Genomic DNA, 15,027 nt, shown 5'->3' on the forward strand with positions numbered 1-15,027 from the left:
GCAATATCACTGTGTGTCTTAAGTTTCACTGATAGAAAGACAGCTCAGAGGAAGAATTCGCTAAAAAAGTAAACTTCAGAGTGAAGTATGAGTCACCTCTGACATGATTTTTTTACTGGAGTACATAAAATTAAATGCAGATGCAATTAAAGATAAATATTTACATTAAAAATTCCTAAACTGGGGATTGCTAGGAGCTGTCTCAGTCTCAACGGCAGCCTAGCTTGATACGGACATGACAGCTGGACCGAAACTGGATGAAAAGTCTTCCTAGGTTCCTTCTGAATAAGAGAAGGCAGATAACCTGTTGATCATTGCCAACCCCTTGACCAGCTGCAGGAAAGAAATAAATGTTCTTGTTAAAAATAGAGCTAAATGAAAGAGAACGTGGTACAGTCTACCTTCTCTGTGGGTGCTGAAGGGAAACATTGGCTACCTTTTCCACACAAAATTGATGTACAGAAGCAAAAGGTACCTCAATTAAGGAATTTCCACAGGCAGACCCATGTCTAGATGGGTACCATCAAGGAATTAAATTCCTTTAAAATGTACAATTCTAAAGACTATCGTGTTGTTGGCACGCAGTAGCTTGATCAAAGCGCACACATTCATAACCTGTCTCTTGAAATGGAAGGTTTGGGGTGGGGTGGGGGGGTAATCTTTTTTTACTATTATTCAGTATTTAAAGAGACTATGCTTCTAGACATGTGCATGGTTTCCACTGGCTCTCAAGAAAACTGTAGGTATGCATCTCAAGGCATAATTTAGCCTGGTGTATGGTTTTGATTCACCCTTTAATGTTCAAAATCTTAAAGATTATTTGGATATAATACATGAAAAGGAAGACAATATCTGAAAAAGGATAGAGAACAATTATTCTCTGTTTCAAGGGTGAATTGCCTTAAGTGAACAGAAATCAGTCATAGGAGACTGGTTGCTTCACTTATTTTTCTAACTGCTCTAGGCAAATAAAGATGAAGCTATTCTTTTATCAGAAAGGCCTTCTCCCAGTATAAAGACATAATCAATCTAAATCGAAGGCAACTAAGAAATGCAGAAAGGATTTTGGGGCAGGTTTTGGCTGTACAATGACATAAAAGTGTAGGGTTAATTTTGGTTTAGATTTTACTCCAGTATATTCAACAGAAATTGAGGTCAAAGATAAACACTTGAGTGTTTCAAGGTTTTATAATAATTTGCTGAACAGCTGATAAAGGAGTGTTGTATGTCATCTGTATACATTTTGTATAGAGAAATTCATTGTTATAAAACATGGGTAGCTGAAGATCAGCTTAGTTTCTCAATACAAGATCAAATCAGGATGGATAAAAATAATTTACTCTGCACTGAACCACTGCAACCCTTAATCAAATTTAATCCTGTTTTCCTCTTTTGGAAGTCTCAACCAAGTCATGGTTCAGAGAGAAGGCAGAAAGTTCACCTACCCTGAGTTGTCAGGAAAGATTAAAATGGCTAAGTCTTGCTTTTATACATGTCTATACAAGTTCATGATTTTTAATAATAAGAAGCATGTTTTATCCAACACAAGATCAGATTTTCTTCTGCAAAACCAAAACTTAACTTATGAGCTATTTCCAAGCCCAACTCAAAATCACATTCATCCCAGTTTGCTCATAATAGAAATGACAAAAATAAAACCTTTTTCTGAACTCAGGAAAAAGTGTGATTTTGCTTGCCCTCTGATGATCAGAATAAAAGGGAACAAAGATTCAAACTACCCATAGTCTGAGTTTTAAAAAAAGAAAATGTGGCTTTTCTGCCCCTCTCCTCATACCTTTTGTGGTTAGGAAAGTTTTGTTGAATCCTAGTTGTGTGTATTTCTGAAACTGGGGCATAGAACCAAGAACACACTTTGGTGAAATATTTTCTCTACACTTTAAAAAACCTTATGAGTTCTGCCAGATCAGTTAATATTTACAGGAAAAGAGGTAGCAACAAGCGTGGAACAAAGCACAGCAGCCAGTGCACTAGGTAAATCATCAGGTGAGTAGCAATAAATAAAAGTGTTTATGAATTTTACTCTTGTATAAGGTCACTCCTTACCTTTGTTATCATTTTAATGATGTATTTTTCAGCTTCCAAAGGAGGGACAGCATAGACTTTGTGACAATTATTAACTTCTGAGGTAAAGAGGGGTTTTAATAACAGCTGAGTAAAAGGGAGGAACCAAAGCAGCACCCAGGAACACTAGTCAGTGCAAACTCTTCTCTTCTACTGATAAAAAAGCAGCTTCTGCCATAACTTCTTCCTGGAGCCTTGAGTAGTCCCTGGGGGCTGCAATGGGCTTCCAGGAAAAACACACATAGGGCTAGTGAGGCTCCAAGGAGATTTCCCCAAATACAGAATGTACCTTGGAGCTAGAGCCCTTGATCCTGTCTCACTGTGGTGAAGAATTTCTTCCTGAAGGTGGGGCTGGATTCCAGAAGCTGTGTCAGCTGCAGGAGTTGCATTGATCGATTGGTAGCCCTGTCACAGCAGCTGCCTCATCTGGAGGCAACGTACACACCACCCTGGGTCCACAGTTCTTCCTGCCACATCTTGCCTTTGTATTTCCAGCCTTTTTTTTTTTTTCGCATGAAGATAAAACATTTTGCAATAATCATTGAGCTTAAGCTAAAATATGCAGATGAGAACACAGAGCCTACTGGAAGCTGTTTTGTTTTTCAGCATCCAGGCTCTTACAGCATGAAGCACATCTGTCCCAGTCATCCTCTGTTATAGGGAAAGGAACACTGGCATGTGTGCATGTCAGTTTGCTAGTCTGAAAAATGCTCTTTCCTTCTGAGTGGCTTCCACTTTGCTTGTGTCAACCTTCTACAATTACTTCAGATTTCAAACATTTGCAGACAAATTTGTGATACACAAAGCTCTGACATTCCAAAGACAACGCTCATTGACAGCAAGAGACTCGCTTCTCATATGTTTCAAAATTTGGGGAGAAAAGCAACTAGAAAAAAAGTCTGCCACCCTAGGATGAAGGCATATGGCAGGTTTATCTTTTTACCTAATCGTCAACCATATTTCCCTCTAATTAAGAAAGAAGAGGATCCCCTTTTTAAGTTATGCTCTTTAGCCTGAAGGAAGCACTGGGACCTCAGTACTGTACAGGAGGTGCAGGAATGTGCTACTTATTGATGACTGTCTTTACAGGCTTCAGGAAAAGAATTGTGGCGGGAAATGGAAAAATAAAGAGTAACTGGAAATTAAGGTACCTATATCTTTGCTCCACTCTTAGGAAATGGAAACATAACTGGAGGAACACCAAGTGCTAGTAATCTTTGACATCCTCATTATTAGGAGGTTTTTAAATTTTATTCATGTGGCTCGTATTCAACCTGACAAGTCACGTAGCGATTAAAAATTGGAATGCTGCAACAACAGTGTTAGAATTAGGATCAGTGACTGGTTTAACTCTCCCTGACAAGGAAAGCCTGGCAAATGACTTGGTCCCAGCCAGTAGGGAATCTTCAGCCTCACTGCGCACTACCAATGCGTCCTGACATGCCTCGTCAAGACAGCCAACATGGGCCTAGCAGATGCCCTCAGAAAGTTTCCTCTTCTTGCTTTTCTTGTTCCTACACTGTTTATTGCTAGACCCTGGCGTAAGTGTTAGGATGAGCCTAATGGGGGCTAGATGCATTTTTTGAGAAGTTGCATAAATCCAGAGGTAAGGCATTTGGCTTCTGAGCATGCTTTTTCCTCCTCATCCTTCTGGAAAAAGAATTTTTGTAATGACTCAAATCCAAAGGTGGGTGATTTCAGAACCCAGGCTCTTCTGTGATGAAATGTTACAAGAAGTTGCTAGAAGGAATTACTGTGGAGCAATTACATGATCACAGAGGACTGAAATTTCCATTACAATATGTGGGCTCTGCCATGGGTACTACAGCGTTCAGACAGCCTGAGTGATATAGTCAGATAATGATTTTGGCTCCCCTGGTATCTCTCTCTCTTTTCTAATAACATACTGCCCTTTCTGCTATATTGTTGCAGGACAGATGTCTTTGACTGATGTGTTTGAAACATGGGTGGCTTAATATCTATAATAATGACTGAATCTTGGTATTCTGGGAGAACATCTCTCTTAGCACTTAAGATGTAAAAAACAAGTGACATTTTGAAATAAACAAGGTCTACAGGTGGTAGAATTAGCCCTCAATCTGTCATCCTGCATGAAAGGCAGAGCCTCAGCCACCAGAGGATACATAAAGTATTTTGAGGTAAGCAGACTAAAAGTTTTAGTTCATTATGAAGAAACTAAAAGGCAAACCTTTCTCTAAAGTTGTCGTAGTATAGCAAGTGGCATTTCCCTGGGCAGAAGGACAGGGATGAGGCAGAATTTGAAGATCTGCAGCAGAGGCCTCTCGTTCCCAGGGTGATATGCGGCTGGACTCCTCACTCCTTGCCAGCTCTCCCATGGGTAGTCTGCAGTGTCAGTTTAGCAGGTGGGCAGTCTATTGACTTCCCTTGTTTTCTTTGCCTCATGCAGAGGTTGCAAGGGTCGGGTCTAGCCTCCAGGTTTTCAGTTCTGTAACCTCTCTGTGCCCCTTGGAGGAAAGAGTCCTTCCCTCTGACCCCAGCAACTCAGATTGACAGTAAGATTTTAGCCAGTATACTGATGGTTCTGCTGGTTAAAATATCCGAAAGTAAGGAAATAACAGGTTTACCAGAGAAAAAATAAACAAGTGCTTGGGGGTTCTTTAATTCAATTTTCCTGGTTAGTAAAATTTACTTCTAGACAAGAAAATCTAGAATTTACTAGGGGACTTCAATGTCCATACTCAGTCAAACTCATGTGATACTGCACTGTAGACTTTAAATATGCAATTGCAGATACAATCTCCTTCTGATAAAATATTATTGTGTGCTGGCAGAAGAGATACTAATCAGCTCTTGATTAATATTCATTGTATACGTATATGTATTCAGGAAATTAAAAGGTATTTTCAGACAATCAGAGAGCACACAGCACAAAAGACATTCCTAGATAAATTGAACAAGCAGTGGTCAAGGCAATCTCTTGAATTCAGAGTTAGCAAAAGGCCAGCCACTTCATTTTTTCATTCACCCCAGAGGATTAAGAAAAACTGAGCTGACAGAATCTTGTGATCCCACCCACTTTGGGTGCATGTTTTCTAATTAAAATGGAAATTTGATCAATTATCAAAACGTACTGGCTGATAGAGATGTGCCATTCATCTTCTGTTTAATCCTACATCTGCCTTGGAACCAAGAGGACTGTTTTCAGGTTCTGAAATGATTTAGACATTAAAAATGCCATGATTATTATTATAGTAACATCTAAGGCCATCATTGTTAGTATTTCAAATGAACTACACAAAGCCACTGTCCTGTCCTTCACCAAGATCATGCAAAATTAGCTCACACATAAACATATACAGAGAATTACACATAGGGAGATAGGGACATATGTCTGACGTCAACATAGTTATCTGTAAGTATCCTGGCATTTCACAGTACTGTTGCTGAATCAGGCACTTCTCTGTAAAGCCTCAATGACCATTGAAGTAAATGAATTTTCCACGGTGTCTTCATCAGGAAACAAAAATCCACCACTCAACACATAGCTCCCATTCAAACCAGAGGAACTCTCATGAGGAACTACTCACCAGCAGCGGGATGTTTTGCACACTCTATCAGGTTCTTAATACACTTTGGGCACATAACAGACACCCAGTACAAACACGATGAAACTGGAATACTGAGTGAGGAGCACTGGGCAAAGGAAACATTTTACCATTAATGTGTTTGTGGCAGTCTGCTATATCAAGGCTCTTCTGTTGATGTGTACTTTTTCATAATTCTGTTTTTCAAAGACCTGGGCTTTCAGAGTAGGCAGTGGGTGAACACTGCAAAGGTAAATACTAGACACAGATACAAATTAGTGAGCCAAATTGGGTGGAATATTGAAAGAGAAACACTAGAGGGCTTAAGTGAAAACTTCCTCTACTTTTGCTTACTTATATTTACGTAATTATAGATTATAGCTAGAGAAGAAGTGCTGTTACAAGGCACAGGTAAGTGCAAAACCCCAGGTCAAGTTCATACTTTAGTGGGCCAATAGTTCTGCCAAATGCAGTGGGAGTAAGATTGTCCAGGGTCAGAAAAAGTGGAGCAACCTAACTTGCTGGTTTGCAGTAAGAAGGCTTCAGTACATGACATTTTTTCTGCATTTTATCAGCACACTGCTCACTTTTGCTTCCGTAGTCAAGTTCCACTTAAATAACTCACTGAAAGTCTTAAAAGTCTCATCCTATGCCTTAGATGTCAAAGTTAGTAAAAGCGGTTGTCAACCTAGGCAGGGCGCTGAAGTATTTTTCTATTGCTGTAGCTCCAAGTATTCCTAAGGTTAACAGAGATAATTTAAACATGTTGTTCACAGCCGTATCGGTAATACTAATAATGTGTTTGCTTCCCAGAAAGGACATAGATGTTAATTCAGTATTGGGACAATATATCTGGCTAGGACTACCCTGCTCCTGCTGCAGAGGCAGTTTTACAGTGTACAGTGAAGAGCAACAAGTAAGTGTGACTGACTGACCAGACCAGAGACCTGTTTCATTTTTCGTACCAAAGACAATCATTCTGGCATCATTATAACATGACTTCCCATTGTAAATGCACAGTTATTTGGGATTGTTTCTAGTGTTTGTCCATTCTCGGTGGGTGAGCAAGAGGTAACATAGTCTTGTTTGCAAATTACAGTGAGCTTATTCTTATTTCATACACAAATGTTTTCCAGAGTTTAACTTGTTCAGCTCTCAGTCTGTGTGAACAGTAGCAATGGGAGGAACAGGATTCATCTCTCTCTGCCAATTTCTTTTCACTTTTTTTGTTAAGAATATACTTTTGTCATCAATGAATTTCAGTGGGGAAAAAATAATCTTGATTTGCCACTAAACTCAGTAGCTGAATTGTGATGGGTAAAATTCTGACTGTCTTGATATCAAACTAGGATTACAAGTACTGTTTCATATTTTTATCTAAATTGGAAGAAAGGATTACATCATTCCTTTAGCAATAACTTGGGGCTTATATTTCTTTAAATTTAAAATATCAGTTTGAAATCCAGAATTAATGGGAACATGTCTGAAATAAACCTTAAATTAGATTACATTGTTTATTTTTGGATAATGCAAAGATTATTTTTCTATCTGACATTGACCAATAAAGAAAGAGTTAAATATAACTTTGTAAGGTATTTTAGTTATAACAGTAATCTCTTTATATATCGGTGGGTCAATAGTTCAGTAAAAGAAGCAACTATAACTTGAATAGACGCTAATTAAAAGAATCAATTCTTATCCTACTACATATGTCCAGTCATATTAACACATTTCTAGATTTCTTACTCAGTGGACTAGTCAAGATTAAAGGATTTGCTAATATGGATGAACTGAGTATGCTTCCAAACTGACTGAGCAGATTTGTGAACAAATTAGTTCATTTAAAATTGACAGTGAAAGATTGATTTTGCACAGAATGAGTTACCTAAGGTATTCATCATTTCCTCTGCTTCCATGCACAAGACAGATATCTGCTTCTTTTTCTGATTGTAATAGGACTGCTTACTGAGCACCTTTATTTTACAACCATGATTGCAGCCTGTCATTCTTTTAATTTAGACATATTTTAGCCTCCACAGACCTTCAGAAATAACTTCCTTAAAAGCCTCAGTCTAATGACTCATTACATGAGTTGCTCAATTCAACCACAGTACTTTAAATTATAATGCAAGGAGAAAAATTGCTAATTACACAGAAAAAGATCCAATTACTCCTGAGACCATTTGATTCATTATTCAGATTGTTTTGGGGGTGGGGGAGGGAGGAAGGGTGTCTCTAAACACAGGGTTATGTATCAATGTATTGTGAATGACACTTAGATGTCAGATTTGCCATCAGTTATCATCGTTCAGTGGTACCCAACATCTCTGTATTTTCACCTACCAATCAAAATAGAGTTTCCCAGACTGTGATTCATGCACACCTGCCAATGCGCAGTTCTTCATTTTTAGGTATAAAATGACATTAGAAGAAAGCTATAGCCAACCCTTTCCTAATACTACTACATGGTACGTCATTCGCCCAGTTGCCAGGGGGACACGTGTGACCACAAATGCAGAGGGAAGTGACCCACAAGTCACAAATCCCCAGAGCGGAGAACTTCTCCAGTGATGAGACAGGTTGTGCTTGATTTTCTCCTAGGCCTGAGCCAGTGAACATCCAGACAGTTTGCCTGTGACTTGTCCATGCCCAGGTCCCTCCCATGGCTCAGCATGGTGTCTACAGTTGAATGGGAGCTGAAATCAAAGGAAATTACAAAACTGTCAGTGTTGTCCTCTCCAAAGCCAAAATTGCTGAGATTTATCTTGTTTCAACTACCACCATAAAACCCTTTGGACTCTTCAGAGGCAGATCACATCCCATCTAAACTTGGTTTTTGTTTATGGGACATCCCTTAACAGGACCACAATTTCCTCAAACCTGGCTCATGCTTAAGGGGAGAAGGGAATATGAAACCAGTTAACTACATTTTGTTTCCAGTCTGACAGTCCTAGTTAATAGAAAATAAAAAGGTTTACATGTATGTGTGATGTTAGTTGCCTTTGCCCATATGTGAAATGAGATCAAATTTTGGTCCAAAAAAGAACATTTTAATATCATTGTTTGAATATTTTTATGCCAAAATTAACAAGACAAATTAAGGTGATTGTAATATAGAAAAGCTGATAAAATCCTACTATTTTATCCTACTGCAGACTATTGTTTGCAGCTATAGTAATAAGAAATGGAACAATTTTAAGAGCTCTCAAAGATAACAATTCTTTCAAAAACAGTCTGCTCATTCATAGCTCCATTATTTTACAGGCTTTGCTAAGTGTTTCAGCACTGCAATTTTTCCCTGAAACATGTGTTCTTCCATAACAGTTACTTTTTTGCAGTATATCGAGTTTAGTCATCATTAAACCCATCTCGTCTATGATGTGTGAGCCAAACATTCCCATTTTTTCAGAATGTCACTTTCTACTCCACATTTTCATTTTATGTCTCACTGTAATCAGTTCATTTTTTCTCTTCCATTCATGCTTCTTACTTCCTACTTCATTTCCTTTCCTTTTACTTAAATGCCTCAAAATTATTTGTTATTTCAGATTGTATTACAGCTTGTCTTCCATTTTCTTAAATTTTGTGGAACTTCTACTGACAAGCATGTTATGCTACTTATGATGAATTATGCAAAAGCAATAAAATGCAAAATATGTAAATGGCACACGATTGTTATCTCGCTATTACAGTGAAGCAGTAACAGAATTTGTAATGTATATTAACAAGTTGTTCACATTTTTAATGTAGCAGAGGATAAGAGTAAAAAATTATCTGGACTTTGCTCTGCAGTTGGATGTGAAAGCGAGAAGTAATGAAGGCACTCTCCCCACCTTCAGTGATTTGTCTTCATGTTCAATTCTGCCATTTCACAAGCTTGCTGGCTCTAGGGTTATGCGCCCTGGCAAATTATTGTCTGTCACCTGTTAATGTATTTCCTCACTTATCTGATTGACAAATTCTCTGCCTTGATCATTGATTTGTGCAGATACACATGAATGTCTGATGAATTCAATCAGAGACCTTCAACACTTTTAGGTGGTTTATCCTGTAGGGGTTTATCTTTAGTCCATTTTGAGAAGTGATCTATAGCTGTTATCAAATATTTGTAAGTGTCAAGGTCAGCAGTGAGAAAACAAATATCACCATTAATTTGTGCTGTCTTTACAGTTCCTATGCTGATGACCCTGCCACAGTGCTCTACTGGACTATATTGATATTGTCTACATCTTACTTGCTACCAGCCAAATCCGAGAGAGCTAACGGGCAAGTTTTGCAGGAAGGTCTCCCATTTAGTGGATTTAGCAACACCAAAGACAGTCTGCACAAGCTGCACAGTCATAACAATTTAAGTAGATGCTGAGCAGAGAGACCCCTTCCTCCTTTCCACCCCTGCAGGAAAAGCCATGGGTTTTGATCAGCCCAGGGGTTTTTATGCTGCACCTGAGTGGAGAGCAGGCAGCGATATTCTTGAGTACAAATACTTATGTGACAGTCTGTTACAGATGCAGTTTCCCCTCTCACCTTGCCTGACAGGCAACTCAGACAGGCTGAGCAAAGCTCCGTTTCTTTAGGTTTCAGCTCTAAAATGAAGGTCAGTGTTCAAGAGCAGAGCCACAGGATGGGAGAGGATGGGCAAAAAGGGAGAATTTCCCAGCAGTCTTTCAAGCCTCTCATGTGCTATACTTGTTTTCAAAATATATGTACTTTCTATGTTAAGAAAGGAAGTCCAGTTTGTAAGCCAACATTTCTGCATCTGCATGAGACTGATTTTTTATATAATCTTTGACTCAGATCACGATGAACAGCAGTCTGAGGATACAACGTCAATCTGTGGGACCAGCAACAGCTCAAACGAATTTAAAAACTAGCCAGTACCATCCCTAAAATATCATAAACATCAAATATTTCTCCTTCTAACTCATTCCATTGCTCAGGAAGCCTCACCTCATGCACAGCAATGTAAGAACCTGGTCATTTCTGCTAAAAGAGCAAGCCTTTTGGCATGCCTTTTACTTTTAATTATTTTGCCTAGGGAGTTACTCCTGGATTCCCTTGAATCCTCAAAGCCTTGCTTTTCTAAGCTCAGTCTGGTATTGCTCTAGCCTGGGTCAGCTCTGTCTCTCTACTGGAACAAATGTTCTAGCCATTAGCCCAAAATTGGGCAGCTTTCCTCCAGCCATAGCAAAGTCACGTGGTGACGAGCTTGAGTGATAGAACTACCCCAGTAATACAGCACCGCACATTAGCTGGGATTTGCCTTTCTGTAATTATTTCAATCAAGACTAAAAACAATGTCACTTCAAAAGAGTCACCCTTTTTCTGTCTTCCACCTCAAATAATTTTTTTTTTTCCCTTTTCTCCCAGTCAGCAGCATGGAGAACTTCCTCTGCTCTCCTCAGGAACAGGTCCTGCAACTTTTACCTTAAAAAACTTCTCACTTCTGTCAAAGAGATGGAACAGATCCTTACCTAAGCCTACTGATGACAGATTTACTAGGTCTGGAAGGGTGCAAAATAGGCTGTTAGAATAAAAAAAAAAATCAAGCCAGATTTTCTGATCAAATCAGACAGGAGGAAGAAACCCAGGAACCTTAGCTTGTTTGTTTGTTTTCTGTTTAGAGTATTATTTATTTTTGATTCTCATGAAACTGAAGGACTAATAGTGAGAATATTAACTGAAGCCAAGCATAGTGTGAGAGCAGATGCTTTCCAAGCCTTTCTGTATAGCTTTGCCAACCCTTCACAAAGCAGCTCTGGGTTATCACACTTTGCTCAGATTTTGTGCCTCCTTTCAGCAGCCAGAGCTAGTCAGAAGGAATGGAATTATGGCTCTGTGATTTAAACGAATAATCAGAAATAACAAGACCAAGATTATTAGGCATATTTTCTTCAGTAACACAGACAGAGATTAAAATTTGTTTATTATATGTGTGTGACCGGGCTATAAAATGCAAACGAGAAGATGAAGGAAGGATAATTTCAGGTTTCAATGATTTTTCAGATCTCCAGAATTCTCTCAGACTTAAAATGGGACTTTTAGGGAAAAGACAGTCTCTAAGGACAAAGGATTTCAAACAACATGGAGTTTATAAGCTAAAATATATTATTTGAGTTACATTTGAAAACGAACTGGTAGACAGTGCATTTTAATACCATACTTTCATCTTTGCAAAGGACCCCACAAGGCAAATGCATGCTGAAGCAGCGCATCCTAAAATAGTTCACTACAGATGTACTAATTGCATTCCTGTACTATAGGGGAACACACACACATCTTCAAGGTGCATGAGCAGCAGGCAGTCACCTAGCCAGAACGGGCCAGAGGAGCCCTGACAAGGGGCTGTGCTCAGTGCTACAGAGGGTAAGAAGGAACCCCCAGGAACCACCCTGGGAGGAAAGAAAACCTCCTCCCCCTGGATGTGGGGCACAAGGCCCACTTTTATGGAGACGAGGATAAGCAGCAGGCACCTGGCCGTAATGTTCCACAGGATCCCTAGCAAGGGGCCGTGATTCATTAGAGGTATGATCTGGGGGGCTGAATATTCTCCAGAATAAAGGAAAGTGAAGAGGGTTGTTGAAATCTGTGAGAATGGTGAGTCAACACCATGAGTCCAGGGAGAGGAATCTGTACTTAGCAAGCACTAAGAAACTGCTTTTGCTTTTGTCTAGCTACAAAGTTAATCTGTGCACTTAAACTACAGTTCCTGGCTTCACCATTTTATCACTACAACAGTAACAGATTTTTTAAACTATACAGATAACCTTAATTAAGTTTGCCTTATGCCTGAATAGATACGAAAAACTTAATTTGAAATGTGAAAAACTATAGGAGTGGATCACAAAACCGGGTAATCCAGCCTTTCTGAGAAAGGTGCTGATCTATTCTAAGAACATTTTCTAATACCTCATGTTGAGGTTTTGACCTCATTTTAAGGTCCATTCCAGCAGAATTCTGCTTTGCTTACCAGCCACTTGTGACATTTTCTCTAAGAACAAATAGTCAGATATTTGCTTTGCTCCTGCCTTTAAATACTTATGAGAAATTGGTCTGTTACTTTCAAGACATGCAAACAACATTTATAGGAAAAATCAGCAAGGACATTTCAGGTAAAAATATTGTCCTACTTTCATCTGGAAAGAAATGCTAAGACATGAAGCCATAGCCAGTTATGTGATATTATAAGGTAGTAATTCACCTTAAAAAGATTGCTCATTAAAGGGAAAAAAAAAAAATCTTTCCAGCCTATGAAATTTTGTGTGATAAACAAATTGTCCTTATTTTGCATGTTTGGATGTCAGCTCTTTATGTAGAGACAAAGGTATAGCTCCAAACGTTTGTATAAAGGGTTTTTTTGTGCCACACAGATGTTGAGAATATTAGATCATTGATCCTTATCATCTTCATTTTAAGAAAAATATTGTCCCTTTAAAAAATAAAAAATAATAGGTTTTTTTCACATATTTTACTTGATTGACAGAGAGCAGGTCTGGCCAGCTGATACTTCAACTTTCACTTTTAAATAAAATTTTAAAACAGCCCATAAATCTGTTGGATATTGTTGCTTATGAACTACAAGTTGCAAAGGATGCCAAAACCATGAACCATATAAGCTATACAACAGCGATAAAACCTCTGATGTCAATTTTTGTAAATCTCAGAGTCAAATTATTGAATTATACATATGCAATACACAGATTATGTTCATTTTTTTTCTTCAGTGACGTTTTTTCCACATTAAGCAATCTAATCTAAAAATTTGGCTCAGTTCTGATCCTTTAAAATTCTACCAGCTCTTTTACATTCACATTTTCATACTTTCTATTTATCACTATCCTTAGAATTGTTGCAGTGTGATAGAAAGAATTATTTTTGAAGACATAAGTAAGCCTGTTATCCACATGAATAAGGAAGATAATACAGTGAATCTCTCTGAAATGCACAGCCTTAGTGTACAATCAGTGTATTTCTTTCATGTTTATTCCTTTGTCACATATTCATTTGAGAGGGTTCCACAACATGCTCAGTTCATGCCATGAATTGGTTTGCCACAAGTTTATCCTTTCAGCACATTTTATTTCACTGGTAATGCAATCATTGCATTTTGGCAGATTTTTATGCATTTAATAGCTTCATTTTCTTATCAGATATTCATTTAATTGGATTTTAGACTGGTTTCACATAGGATTTGGATAAATGGAAGCATAGGTTGCAACCTATGTGTTCCTTAGCAGAAATTCATGTAAGTCACTTCAATTGTCATTTAATACACAATTATTGTTGTACAATTTATCTGCTTGAGTGTTGCTTTTGACGACAGGACCAGTTTAGAGTATCAGCGTTCTTATTACTGGAGTATGCAGACAGTAGGCTATAAGAGTGCTGGACTACTTACCTCAGCAAAGTTGAGCAAAACAGGCTCAATCTTAATAAACTTATTTAATCATCTGTTGGTCCTTGAGTCTTACAAGTGAAAGGTGCTTAGCCTCTATAGTTACAGATTGTCTGTCTTTGCAGGGTCAATTGCATACTTTAACTCCTGTTTTACCAGGAAAAAAAACATACCAGATTCCACCTTCAGTGACACTAATACCATTCTATCATCTTCTGTTAATACTTAGGATGTGGAGTGTCCTTTTTCTGTTCTATCTCTGCATGTCCCTCACTCTGCAGCATATCTGTGCAGGGATTTTTAAAACTGAATTTGTTTGGGTTATTTGCTGCTGCTTTTTATTTATTTTTTAATGAAGCTCTTATGGAATTTCATATTGTACATTTTTCTGCCTTTTGCAATTCCAAGTGAATTTACTATTAAACTTGAATAACTTACTAATGAAGAAAATACAAGAATTCAGCTGCAGAGTACTTTGTGTTTGGCATAGTCAACTTCTGTGGCTCTCCTTAGATATAACACGTTCACACACAGAGCACACTTGTACACATAGATGAAGACACTATACCCACTTGACTATTAAAGAATATGATTTTCAAATATGTCATTTTAGAAATAAATTCTTAAATTACTTTTAATATATCTCTCAGCTTCCCCTGGATACTTTGTAAGTCAAGATTTAGCCATAAAGAAAAGTGATTTGCAAAAATTAAAGTCCTGTGAAAATTGAGAGCTTTTTCTACTTTGGTTTTACATGAAGGTAACTAAGGACAGAATGTAACCTCATGTGCCAAAGAAGGATTAGACCTTTCATGGTTTTGGTTTTGATTAAAATAATTGTTTAGCTGTACGATATATTTATGAAGAAAAAAACATGAAAGAAAAGAATATATTTTGAACATTAGGAAATCGAGGCAAATAAAAAGGTTAAAGAAAACTATTTCATAAAATGGCATGTAAGCATGTGGAATACGTTACCAAAGACAA

The sequence above is a fragment of the Columba livia genome, chromosome 9, assembly GCF_036013475.1.
Source record: "Columba livia isolate bColLiv1 breed racing homer chromosome 9, bColLiv1.pat.W.v2, whole genome shotgun sequence".
Taxonomy (NCBI): Eukaryota; Metazoa; Chordata; class Aves; order Columbiformes; family Columbidae; genus Columba; species Columba livia.